This window comes from Arachis ipaensis, chromosome B05, assembly GCF_000816755.2.
Source record: "Arachis ipaensis cultivar K30076 chromosome B05, Araip1.1, whole genome shotgun sequence".
Lineage (NCBI taxonomy): Eukaryota > Viridiplantae > Streptophyta > Magnoliopsida > Fabales > Fabaceae > Arachis > Arachis ipaensis.
In genome coordinates this window covers 139,329,504-139,342,385 of record NC_029789.2, presented here as the reverse complement: position 1 = coordinate 139,342,385, position 12,882 = coordinate 139,329,504, and the positions used below count along the sequence as shown (strand labels likewise).

The 12,882-nt window shown below is 34.4% G+C and overlaps 2 long non-coding RNA genes across 2 annotated transcripts; one reads left to right on the top strand and one right to left on the bottom strand.

The window, feature by feature from the left end:
• On the bottom strand, positions 1,302-8,127 carry LOC110262611. The gene is made up of 4 exons (XR_002347482.1): positions 8,013-8,127; positions 6,876-6,882; positions 5,395-5,400; positions 1,302-1,312 (listed from the first exon to the last, which is right to left on the bottom strand). It is a non-coding gene; the product is annotated as an uncharacterized LOC110262611 (long non-coding RNA).
• On the top strand, positions 11,451-12,623 carry LOC107642138. The gene is made up of 2 exons (XR_002348048.1): positions 11,451-11,528; positions 12,271-12,623. It is a non-coding gene; the product is annotated as an uncharacterized LOC107642138 (long non-coding RNA).

Genomic DNA, 12,882 nt, shown 5'->3' with positions numbered 1-12,882 from the left:
AAAAGAAGTTCAGAAACCGAGTTCGGATTCTATTATTCCGGCATCATTAATAAGCTTATATCAACTTTATCCGAAATGATTATATATGTATGTATATAAGATATATACAACATTTTACAGTTTATGTTCTTGTTATACATACCCTTTGATAAGCGTAAAGTAGTTATAACAGAATTAGTTGAGGAAGAGAATAGTTAATGAGGTCAGTTTATTAGTTAGAGCATCATTAGTCTCTAGTATATAACCTTCTCTTCCCTTCTTTGTACACAGACTAGAGTTATACATTCATTATTATGTTGGTTTACTTCTTTTCCAATAAACTTAGAGTTCTCTCTAATTCTTTTTTTTTCCCCCAAGTTTTGCCTCTACACATTCATACTCTCAATTCTGCAATCTTGACATGATATCAAGAGCTTAATTTAATCTATTATAGAAATAAAAGTAAAGTATTATTTTTGTCTCCAACTTTTGAGATAAGTCTTAAAATTGTTCCTAACATTTAAATCGTCCAATTTATGTCTCTAATGTTTAAAAATTGATTTAATATTATTCTACTGTCATCTACAATAACAAAATACTAACAAAACTGCCTACATAGACAATGAACGCTGTTAACCCCAAACGTGTATATTGACACGTATGTCCCTTCGCGTCTATTATTTCTTTTAGCATATGAAACACTCTCATTCAGATGAGAGAAGAAAAAACGTAACACTTCATCTTGCACACCCTCTGAACCCTATACCACTTTTTATCCTCTCTTCTTCGAGCTTGATCACAGTGAAAGACAACAGATTGAAGGTAGTTTGAGTTTCGATTTTTTCTGCGAAGGAGAGAATTGCTCGTCTTGGTCTTCACAAGTGTTGAAATGGCGCAGAGTGAAAAGGTATGTACAATTTATGTTTGATCTTTGTTTCAAGTAATAGTTCATGCAAGTAAATCTGTTAACGCATAGTGTAAGATGCATAATTTTTGAAAATTCTTATTATGAGTCAATTTTAATTTATTTATTTATTAAAGATTTTAATTTTAAAATTTTTTTATTAAAGCTAATTAAATCAAGTTTTGATAATTAAATTTGGAGGACTGTCGCCGCCGAATACGAAAGAGAGAGAGCCAAACGTGAGGAACAGAACTTGATGGAATGGAGGAGGGCCCGTGCTGCCGTCGTCTGTGCTCGCTGTTGCCGTGAAGAAGAGGAGGAGCTATGTTCCGTGCCACTACCATTCAAGGATTTGTGCTTCGTCGCTGTTTTGCCGCCGTTGAGCCGCTCTGCCGCTACTTAGTTCAGTTTCTTCTTAGTTGCAGTAAGCTTTTCGTTTTGAAAAGTCTTTTAGTCACTGTTTTGTTATCTTATGTTGAGGTTTTACGGTGTTAATTGCTATAATATTGAGTTTTGGTTATTATATGTTGCGATTAGAATCATTGTGGTTGCTGAGAAAGTGGTTTGGAGCTGAGGTTACGGCTGCCGCCGTTGCAGGCCGAGAGAAAACGAGTTTGTGACGTGTTTTAGAGTTTTCGAGTTTTGACAATCAAGCTAGGAGATTTTCCTAAAATTTATTTTATATTACAAAGTTGTTATAAATAGATATTGATGTGAAAAATATATTTTTGTGATTATGTTTGTCTTGTGAATGTGGTTGTTTGCGAGACTGAATTACTAATTGTTTGAGTGGTGTGGTTGTTGATGAGAAATTGGTTTGTAAAGTTATTTAGTTAAATATGATGAAAAGTGGGTTTTTTTGGTTTTGGAGTTAATTTGATAATATAAATAAACCGGCTTTGGAAATGATTTGAGATATGAAAATGAATTGATTTTGGAAGCGGTTTGATTTTGAATTTGTTTGATTTTATAAATGATTTAATATTGGAGCTTGTTCGATTTTGAAAAAGATTTATTATTGGAATTGGTTCGATTTAAAAATAATTTGATATTAGAACTGGATGAATTTTGGAAAATGATTGAGATTTGGAAATGGTTGAGAAGGGTTTGAAGAATGTTTGGATAGGACTCGAAAAGGGTGGCAGAGTCCGAGTTTTAGAGGAGATGCTGCCGAAATTTTTATAAAAATAGGAAAGCTTCGTTTGAATAGTTTATTCAAAGAGATTTGGTTTTAAAGATTATATGTTTTAAGTTTGATTTATTTAGAAAAGAATGAATTATGTTTTGAATTGGGATTGTTGATGAACGGAATGGGAGGATGGATGATGATGATTGAATTTGAATGAAGGATGATGAGGATTGATTTTAAAGTATGATTTTTGAATGGATGTGAAAATGAGATATGAATTGATGATGATAATGAATTAAAAGTATACGAGACTTACAAAATTGAGACAAATTGTTGATCCTCTGTACGTAAGATGTCACCGGGCACTTTAATTTTCCGGGTTCCCATGGGCATGCATATATATATGAATTTGAGCTTGGGGCTTTGTCTCTCCCCATAGATGAGTTTGAGATTTTTTTCATGGATATTATTGAGCTTGGGGATGCGCGTACAGAGGGACTTTCCAATGGTTAGTTACCAGGACATGTCGGGTTGGCTGTATAACTGACAGATGAGCTCATTAGCCATAGGACAGACATGCATCATATGCATTTGCATGCTTTATTTGAGTGTGAATTTGTTTTGGTTTGCCTAATTGCTTAACTGTTATTAACTGCTATCTGAACTATTTACTATAATTGCTATCTATACCTGTGCTTTCCTTGTCTATTTTGCCTGTGTTTGTTCTAGTGTGATACTTTTGTTGATTGAGTATTGGTGATGAATTGATGATAGTATTGGTTGATTTCGTGGTTGGTTTCTGATTAAGATTCAGAAAAGTATGAAATATCAAGCTGGTTCAACATAGACTTAATGAACCTATGTTTGGAACAGGTTGGTCATTCATACTGTTAGGAAACTTTTAAGATTCTTTTATAAAAAAAGTGAGTTTGGATTTCTGGATAATTAACTGATTTCTTTTAAAGAGGTTTTAGATTTTCGGATGGTTAAACCGTCGATTTTCAAAAGATTCATAAGACAACGATAATCACTAAACTTGAAAATAGATTTCTCTTTAAATATCTTCTTATGAAAATTTTACAACTCTGTGGTGAGACCATGTGGTTAGGTTCTCACCCCCTACAGCTTTATCTTTTTAGGAGACGGATGACGAGGCTCACGAAGAGTTTTATTGCGGTTTGTTTATTCAATGTTATTATTTTAGTTATGATGTATTTATCCCTTGCCATCAATATTATAATTTGTGAGAGGGATAGGAATTGTAATGATTTATGTATATTATATTCATAAGCTATTTATGTAAGAACTTTTGTATATATGTATATGCTGGTTTGTTTTCATGAAAAAGTATTTTTCCGTTTTTTCAAAGAAAACAACGATACAGTTTTGAGTCAAAGGCTCCTATTTTATTATTAAGTATATGAAGTCGTCATAATACTACTTACTATAAGAGTGACGCAGCCGAAAGCGTGACATTTTGATAGTGAGGGTGTTACACATAGGATTTTTGTGATTGCAATGTTGTCGTTGTTAGGGTTTGGGGTTTTTGATGGTAGGAGAATTTTTTATTTACACTTTTTTCCTTAAAACATTTATTACCTTTTTTTTATGAGGTTTGAAAGTTGTAATAGGAAAAGTAGTAAAAGAGATTAGTCATTTTAGTGTAAAAATTTATCATCAAAGTAAGTTTCGGCTTGAAGGAGGGCCTCTTAGGTATTTGGGTGGGGAGACTTCCATTGTAGACTACTGTGATGAGGATGAATGGAGTTTAATTGAGGTATATGAAATAGTGAGTAGATAGGGCTATGTGAATAAGGATATCACTGCCATGTGGTATAAATCTATAAATGCTGGGACAGAGAAAGGATTGACGATGCTGAAAAATGACAAGGATACAATGGATATGGCAAGAATTGGGGTGAAGGATGATATAGTTGAACTTTATGTTGTTCACAAGACAAGCGAAATGGAAGAAGATGCAGAAGATGTGCAATTGGGTCAAATTACTGGTCCTGCAAAAATAGGTGATGAAGCTAGGCCTGACCCAATTGTTGTGTATAAAGGCCATGGTGTTGGGCTTGGGACTAGACATACAACTATTAGGCCAACTGAAATAGAAGAAGTTGGGTCCATGAGTGAATGACCATGTGAGAAAGTGAAAGGGACTGATGCTGCTGAAGAAGAAGAGGAAGAGAGTAAGACCTCTGATGATGATGACTATGAACCTAGGGGGAGTGAAAGTTCATGGAGTTCTGATTCAAGTGATGGTTATGAATCAGACCACAATATTAGAAGTCTTGAATTTGGTGACAGTGATGATGACAAGGAGGGGCTGAAGGTTTAATTGATGTGAACATCATAGGAGAGGAAAAAAAGGAATCTGCACCTACTCAGACCCAAACTCAATCTTCACAACCAGCTGCACCAACTCGTGGAATAAAAAAAATTGTGGAAAAATTTGGTGATGAGGATGAAGGTTATAACAGTGAGAATTTCCTAGATATTCCATTAAGTGATGATGAGGATGACATGTTGAGAAAAAGATATTTGATTCACAAGAATTTAAATAACATGAGTGGATACAAATGAGAGGTGAGAACTTTGTATGTGTCTAGAGAGGAGTTCAAGGATTGTGCCACTACATATGCTGTCAGTAGTGGGAGGGGTCTGTGATTCTCAAAGGTGGATCTTAAGAGGATTAAAGTAAAATGTGTGGAGGATTGTGATTAGTATGCATATTATGAAAAGATGAAGCTTGAACAAAGTTGGCAGTTGAAGAGTTGCCACAACAAGCACAATTGCTCTACGCAATTAAAGATTGGAATCATTCATGCAAAATGGCCGAGTAAAGTTTTTTGAAAGAAATTGCTGAGAACCTAAAAATTAAATTAACTACACTGATGATGAAAGCATATACTAAGTGGAATGTGGAGCTGTCCAAATCTAAGGCTGCTAGAGTGAGGCAATTTGCTCTCGATGAGTTGCAGGGACCTACATAGAGCAATATAGAAAATTGTATGATTATTGTCATGAGTTGTTTAAGACAAATTCGGGGTCATCAGTGCATTTGCAAGTCCAGAGGCCACCTGTGTTTGCATCTGAAAGACTAATGCTAGGGGTAGATTTAAGACCCAAGTTTGAGAGGATCTATGTCTGCTTGGATGCTGTAAGAAGAGTTTCATGGTGTGTAGGCCCATGATTGGACTGGATGCTTCAACTTCAAAGGGGAGATCACGGAGAGGTGTCACAACAAGTTCAAGACTCTCTGCCAAAACTGCTTCTAGTGAGGGATCTGAGCAAGGCAGTAGGAAGCGAAAGGGGAATAACAAAAGATCAACTTCATACCCAAAGAAGAAGCCAGCTGTCAGTACCTAGCAATCACAAACTACTTCAAAAAGGGCTAAAGTAAACCATTCTAAGACTACTTCTGCACCAACTCCAACTATGTCAAGGGTGCTGCCAAGCCCAGTCAAGAGTGTCACCCTATTCCAGCTCAAGTTCATGGCTAAAACTCCTCCGAGAGCATGGATGGTAACAAACTATGTTTGTTGATGCATTTTGCTTTTTGTGATAGTAACAAATTATATTTTTTAATTAAAACTTTTTTTGTGATGCTGCTATTTTAAAAACAATGTATGTTTAAGATCTTAGTTGATTTATTTTTCGAGTTATTAAACTCAAATTATTTTATCTATGTTTGTTAAGTTGTGAATTATTGTAACATTAGGCCTAATATTCAAGCTAATGATTTATGCAATTTCATGATCACTATTTCAGTTAATTACATTTGCAAATAGTTATTATACTAATGTACCATGATAATATAAATTGAAGACATGATGGTTGTTAACAATGAATTTCATTCACAATCATTCAATCCAGAGACTACACTTGATCCAAGCTAATTCCTACAACTACAACCCAAAATACAGATAATATATTATAACCACATCGTACTAGTTCCTATATTATCCAACCTCATTACAAAGAAAACCTTCCATTTCTTGTCAATGTAATCTTTTCACATAGAAATATTATAGCAGATGTTCATCCAACCAGACTAACTGTTATTGCTAATATAAACATCCTTTCTATTGTTGTCAATTTACCCTTTAAGATTGTGACTTTTCTTTTCAATCTTACAACTTGTGGCTCTTCTTCTAACTCTGTTTACACAAAATACCCACACTCTTCTCCAATCTAGGCCAAAAACAAAAGAAAAAATCCAATCAGATAAACAAATATTAACAAGTTATAACTATCATCACAAAAACTACATTTTCTACTTACCTCATAGTTAACACAGCCCCAGAACCTCCATCTAGGATTTTCTACCACGAAGTCGCAAACACTGGCCTCTCCCTATAATAACAAGTTGTTCTCCATTGACGGGCTTGGCTGCTGTTTCGACCCAAAACACTACTGCTACGCGTCGCTTGGGAGCCCTACGAAGCCATGGAATAAGCAACAAAAGCAAGAGAAAAGGTGATGGTGAGAAGATGAAATTACAAAATGAGAGGAAATTTTATAAATTAGGGTTTTCAACACTATTTTAATTAAAATTTATTTTTATTCAATTTTCACTAACGGTCACTGGGGAATGGTTTTCCACAGTGGACAATAACGTCCACGTAGGCAATTCCATTAGTGTTCTATTAGTATAGATGACAGTAAGATAATATTAAATTAATTTTTAAATGTTGGGAACATAAATAGGATGATTTAAACGTTAGAGACAACTTTAGGACTTACCCCAAATGTTGGGGATAAAAACGATACTTTACTCTAGAAATAATTTCCATCCCCACTACAATCACAGCCAACAAAATTTTTCATTCCATACCAATTTTTGATAAGCTGGACATAAATTCTTATTGCACATGGCAATAATTGGCACTTCATATATATTATTGGTGTAAACTCTCTAGAAGATCACCTAATTCAAGAAAAGGTCCCTCCAAAGTTTAGTATTGAAGCTGAAAGATAATCAAATACAGAATCATCAATGTATAAAGGGTAGAAAATCAAGAATAATTTTTTAATGACATGGTTGTTGTCATCAATGGAAACCTCAATCAAGAACCAGATGCTAGACTGCAAATTCTCATATCAAGTATGGCAGAAAGTTCAAAATTTTTTTGCTCAAACTACCAAGATTCACATCAAGCAACTCAAATCCAAGCTGAAATCCATCAAGAAAACTGTCCAATCAACTACAAATTATTTCAAACAAATCTAGAATGTGGTGGATTCTTTAGCTACAGTGGGACATGTTCTCACAGTGGATGAACACATTGATGCTATATCTCAAGAATTATTAACTAAAGAATGTTCTTTATTTTTCTCATCTGTCATGACTATTTCTTATATGGAATTAGCTTTTACTTTAGTGGTGGATTTGCAACTATCTATTCGGTTGCTAAAAAACTTTTCGATGAATTAGCGACTATTGTGTTTGCCTCACTGATCTGTGACTTGTAGTTAGTAAGGAAAGCATTAGTTGTTAAGCAGTAGCTAATCTGTCACAAATTATATTTTGCGTCAAATTAGCGATGATTTTACGACTCTTTTTGTGGTAGCTAATCGGTCATATTCTTGTAGTGTTACACCTATCTCCAAACGAGTCTAACACTGCACAGCCTATTCCCTCTACTAATACTGAACCATCATATCAAACTTCACACGTTCAATCTCATTCAAATACTTTTATACCTTTTCAATATTCTCATCATTCATCAACTTCTATTCCTATCTCAGGAATAAAAATCAACTTACCTTTCAATCACACAAATACTAATACTACAATATACATTTTATGGCTATAATATCTAAGTCTGTATCTTCTAAGCCAAAAGCTTTACAATCCTTTATCACAAATTTCATTTCTGATCCAAAATTTTTGCAAAAAATTCTTTATTTTGTTAAAAATGCTCTTGAAATGTGACACTGAAAAAATGTTATGATTTATAAACTTGATACTCTATAAAAAAAAATAAGAACTTGAGAGAGTTAAGTCCTATTTTAGTCCCTGAGATTGGCGAGTTGCACTGATTTAGTCCTCCAGATCCCGATTGCACTAAATTAGTCCCCATATTCAAAAAAGTGAACCACGTTAGTCCTTGTCCTATTTTCCGTCACCGGAGCACTGACGCCGTTAGTGACGTGGCCAAATGTTGCCACTCTGGAGACTATGAAACGGTGTCGTTTATGATTTGGCGCTAAAAAACCCCTTTGAACGACGTCGTTTGTATGTAATGGAAAATAAAACGTTTGCATATCCCTCTTTTGTCTCCACTTTTTGTCTTCAACTCCTCCATGAGTGACGCAGTGGAAAAACGTTTCTCTTCCATGAGTGACTCAAAATAGGAATGGGTTACTGCAATAGGATTTCTGGAGACTGTTGGAACACGAGTGAACACTGTGAGGTTGTCTGAAGAGTTATTTTGCCGCTACAAGGAGCTTATGTTCCTCACCGAGGTTAGTAAAGAGATTAAAATTTTATTTTTTCAAATTTTAGGGAATGCTTTGATGGTTGTTGATCATGGTTTATTACTTTGTATATTGTTATTCCCTAACACTACAAGAAAAATACCCATTCAGCCACACTTTCTTTAAGCTACATTTGAAAAGCGTAGCCTATTCTATGAATAGGCTACGCTTTTCTCCGTGTTGCCTTTTTATAAGAGAAAAGAATACACAATTACAACATCATTTAAAAAGTGTAGCCTTAGGTATGATAGAAATCACTTATAAAGCGTAGTCATAGGTTAATATCTATAGGTTCACTTTTCATATCAAAGAGGACGCTTTTAGAGGGTAGCCTATTTGTTAAATTTTGGGTGCATTTTAAAAGCGATGCCTAATGTATCTAGAGTAAAAAATTTGACACTTAGTGAAATTTTTTCCTCTTTTTCCTGAAAGCAAGCTCATCACACTTAGTAAAATTTTTGTGATTCAATTCCCTCCAAATGTCACTCAATCACCTTCGTCCCCTTTCGTCAACCCTCAGTCTCACTTTTTCCTGAAAGCTCACTCATCACCTTCATCACCTTCATCGCGAAGTAGAAGCCCTGGCCATTGTTGCCCTGCTCACCATCAGTCTCACTTTTTCCTGAAAGCCCTGCTCACCATCGTTGCCCCCCACTCACTCTCTTCGCTCTCGGCATTGACCCTCTCACTCTCGCTCTCGCCACTGACCCTCTCACTACAAGAAGAAACCCTCTCAGTCTCGCCATTGACCGTCATCGCCCACCACTCACCACTCACCCGCACTCACCACTGTCCACATTGCTGCACTACTGACCGTCGCTCCTCTTCGCCATCTTGCACTGATCGTCGCTGCGCTGCCCTCATCATCGTCGCTGCGCCGCTCTCACCATCGTCATCTCCGTGCTTTTCATCATCGTCTTCTCCGTGCTCACGTCATTGAATAGGTATGTATTGATTTCTATTTGGTTCTGAAATTTCAGAGACTTAGGGTTCCGATTTTAGGGGTTTTAATTTGGGAGTTTTAATCTGTGAAATATGGGTTTGTGAACTGTAATTTGATAACATGCATGCTGTTGTTGATGAAGATGTGTGGTATTTTAGGGTTTGTGCACTGTGATTTAATATACATCTTGTCTATTTTCTCTTCTTTCCTTGTTTTGCAGCCTGGTTTATCTTGACATTCTCATGCCACCATTAATAGAGAAACAGTAGCAACTTCCAATTTTTTTTGCAGCCTAGTTTATCTGGTTTTGTAATTTTTTTTTGAGGATTTGTTGTTCTGATATTTGGGGTTTTACAATCTTGTGTAATTTCTGCTTCTTACTATGTTAGAGTTTGCTTTTTTATTTTGCATTTTGCTTTATTTTTTTGCATCTTGCTTTGTTAGGGTTTGTAGTTGTTATTAGTGTTATTCTCTCATTGGAAACTAAGTACCAGCAGGTTTGGCAAGTGAGACTATAACCGATGATAGGGATACAACATATGAAGAGGATATCAACTCTGCTGGGACCAAGAAAAGTGATTCAAAAAGGTACAAGTTGTCTTACAAGCTTGCTGAGCAAAATCGATTTTCTGGTCCTTTCTATATCAAGTTAGTTTCTTCCAAATATTGAATTAACCTCAATGTAAAGTGTCAGCCGGACACTGAAAAGTTTCACATGCTGTTGGAAAATTTAGAATCATATATTAATTCTATTCAAATTACAGGTTAAAATGATGTTAGAACTTTTGTGAAAAAATGAGGTTCGACTCTGTTCCTATATTAATGATATTCAAGGTCAGGGATATGGAAAGAAAGCAGGTCACTCAATGTTCTTTCTTGAGAATATTTTTGTTCCACCAATCAAATTTCGCCCTCCCACTAAAGGAGGTGATATGGTAAGTGTGAATAATAAATAAAGACTGTTAACGAGTTGTACTATTTCTCTATCTTCTTTGTTTGTACTCCATGTTCTTGCTTCTACTATGGAGTGTGGAATATTTCCAAAGTTTGTCAATACAAGGTATAGGTTTAGGGAAGTACTCTGAATTTGAAATTGTTGTGGGATATAAATGTAGGAAAAATGTACTTATGAAATTGTTAGCAGATATATATAGATTGGAAAATGAAGGATTTTTGTTAGAAAATTCTATCATGACTCATGCGGGCCATTCTTAGGAAAGCAAGCCAGTAGGATGTAAAGGTAATGTGAAGGGAGGATATAAGGATGAAATGCAAATCCAGTTTCTTTCTTGGTTTATCACAAGAACACACTTACCCTTTCAATTTAGTTAATCTCATTTAATGGGATAAGGCTTGTAAATTGCTGGCATTCAAAGTATAACTACTCCTTTTTAGTCCTTTCATTGTTTTGTGAATACTTGACTATCTTTTTTATTCTACATTCACCTTATTGACTTGGACTTGGGCAATTGTGTTTGTAGGTATCAGAGCATGCTCATACTGTTTTGTTGAGTAAGATTCTCCAGTCTAACATAAGATTAGGGGATGCCCATCTAAACAAGAAGGATCCCTCGATGGTTTTAGCCAGGTGGGTGGAACTTCAGCAATCTGTAAATGTGCTCTTTACCAGTAACACTTCTGGTGAGAATTTATGCTGTTTTGTTTTGTTTTGGTTTCTTTTTTAGTTGTAACATGCAGACCTGGGTGTAGTTGGGTAATATATTTTATAAATATTTTTAGATTCTTGTTTGATTCTTGTTGCCCCCATTCTTCCAAAAAACGGGATAGAATTTCAGCACAAGGCAAAAAATAGACTTATGGTAATTCACGCTTTGTGATAAGTGGTTTCGTGACGATACATTTGCATAGCCACTAGTTCATAATGCAGAAAAATTAATTGGCTTGATGCATCATCATTTGCTGCTTTTATGGAAAGGAAACTTTATGCTATTAGATTATGCTTTCTCTCCCAATTTAAATTTCCAGTCAGTTTTCCTGCTAATATGCTACTTTTGCTTCTTGACATTGCAGAAAAAACAGAATATGTTTATGCTCGTGTGAAGCTTTCAAGATATTCTTTAGAGGTTTTTCTATTCATTGTCCTTAAAAAATCTTGCCGTCTATGTTTGTTTAATGTTTTTTTTTTCCCGAGGATGCAAGTTCCATGGTTAATATAATATATCAAATATTTATGTGGCTTTTTCCTTAAACCTACAGGTAGCTTTGATTCTAGACCACATATATAATTCCATATAGTAACACATTTAACAAAATAATTTCAAAATGATTTAGAGTCAACTGAACTTTTCAAACAAATTGAAGCAAAATGCCCAAGAAATTCAACCCTTAAGATCCGGACCACAGAGCCAGGACACACAACATAAAATACCAAAAAATGTGTTTCCTCATTTACATAAGGAAATGCATCAGAACAAGGGAAGAACAAGTGTCATACAATTTCTGAGTAAGCACTAGACATTACACATATGTGAGGGGAAATAATCTTGTGTAGTTTATTAGGGAACTTGTCTTTATTGTTAAGTGTTATAATTAATACAATTGTGTACTGCAGTTTAAATAAAAGACTTGATGTTAGGGGGAGCATTAGATTTGTATAAGGTTTATAAAGAAGTATCCTTATTCATAGAATGAGCGAGGACTAAAAAACTCTAAAAAGGAAAATTTCAGGCTAATTCCCTTGAGATATACACAAGGATATGTTCATACCACTGGCTCATGTATTCATCTATGATTTATTTGTGTTTATTACTTTATTACACTTTGTAAGAAAATGTCATTGCTGATTATTAATTATACTCTTGTTAGGTTCTGTCTGAAGATTTGCCTGCTACTATTTCTAAAATATCATTTCCAAAGACGATGAAATGGAATTCCCAGGTATGTGGGATTTGAGGCAGATGAAGAACCAGAAATCTCCCAAATACGATCTTCCGTTGAACAAGATATTTAAAGAACAAGATTTTTTTCTCTTCTATCAGAAGGTTAATAATTTTTATTAGAAGATACTTATGTAGGATACAATATTTTGGTTTTTTATAGTTTATTAGTAGTAAATTCTAAGTGGTCTAATGTATATTTTGATATGGGTATGTTTAATTTAGTGTGAGATGTATGAATACTCATTTATGATCATCCCAATATTTTTAGTTCATTATAAATATATTTTGTTAAAGGATAATTTTTATTATTTAAAGAATATTGTATGGTATTATTATGTATTTATTTTTATTTTATAATTTTTGACTAATTTAATTAAAAAAAATAGGATTATATAATCATATTACTAAATATTAGGTTTTAGAAAAAAAATTATTAGAATATATATATATAGAAAATAAAAAAAAACAATGAGGGACCTAAGGCTACACTTATATACAGTAGCTATAGTATATAAAAAAAAAGATGGATCTAAGGCTA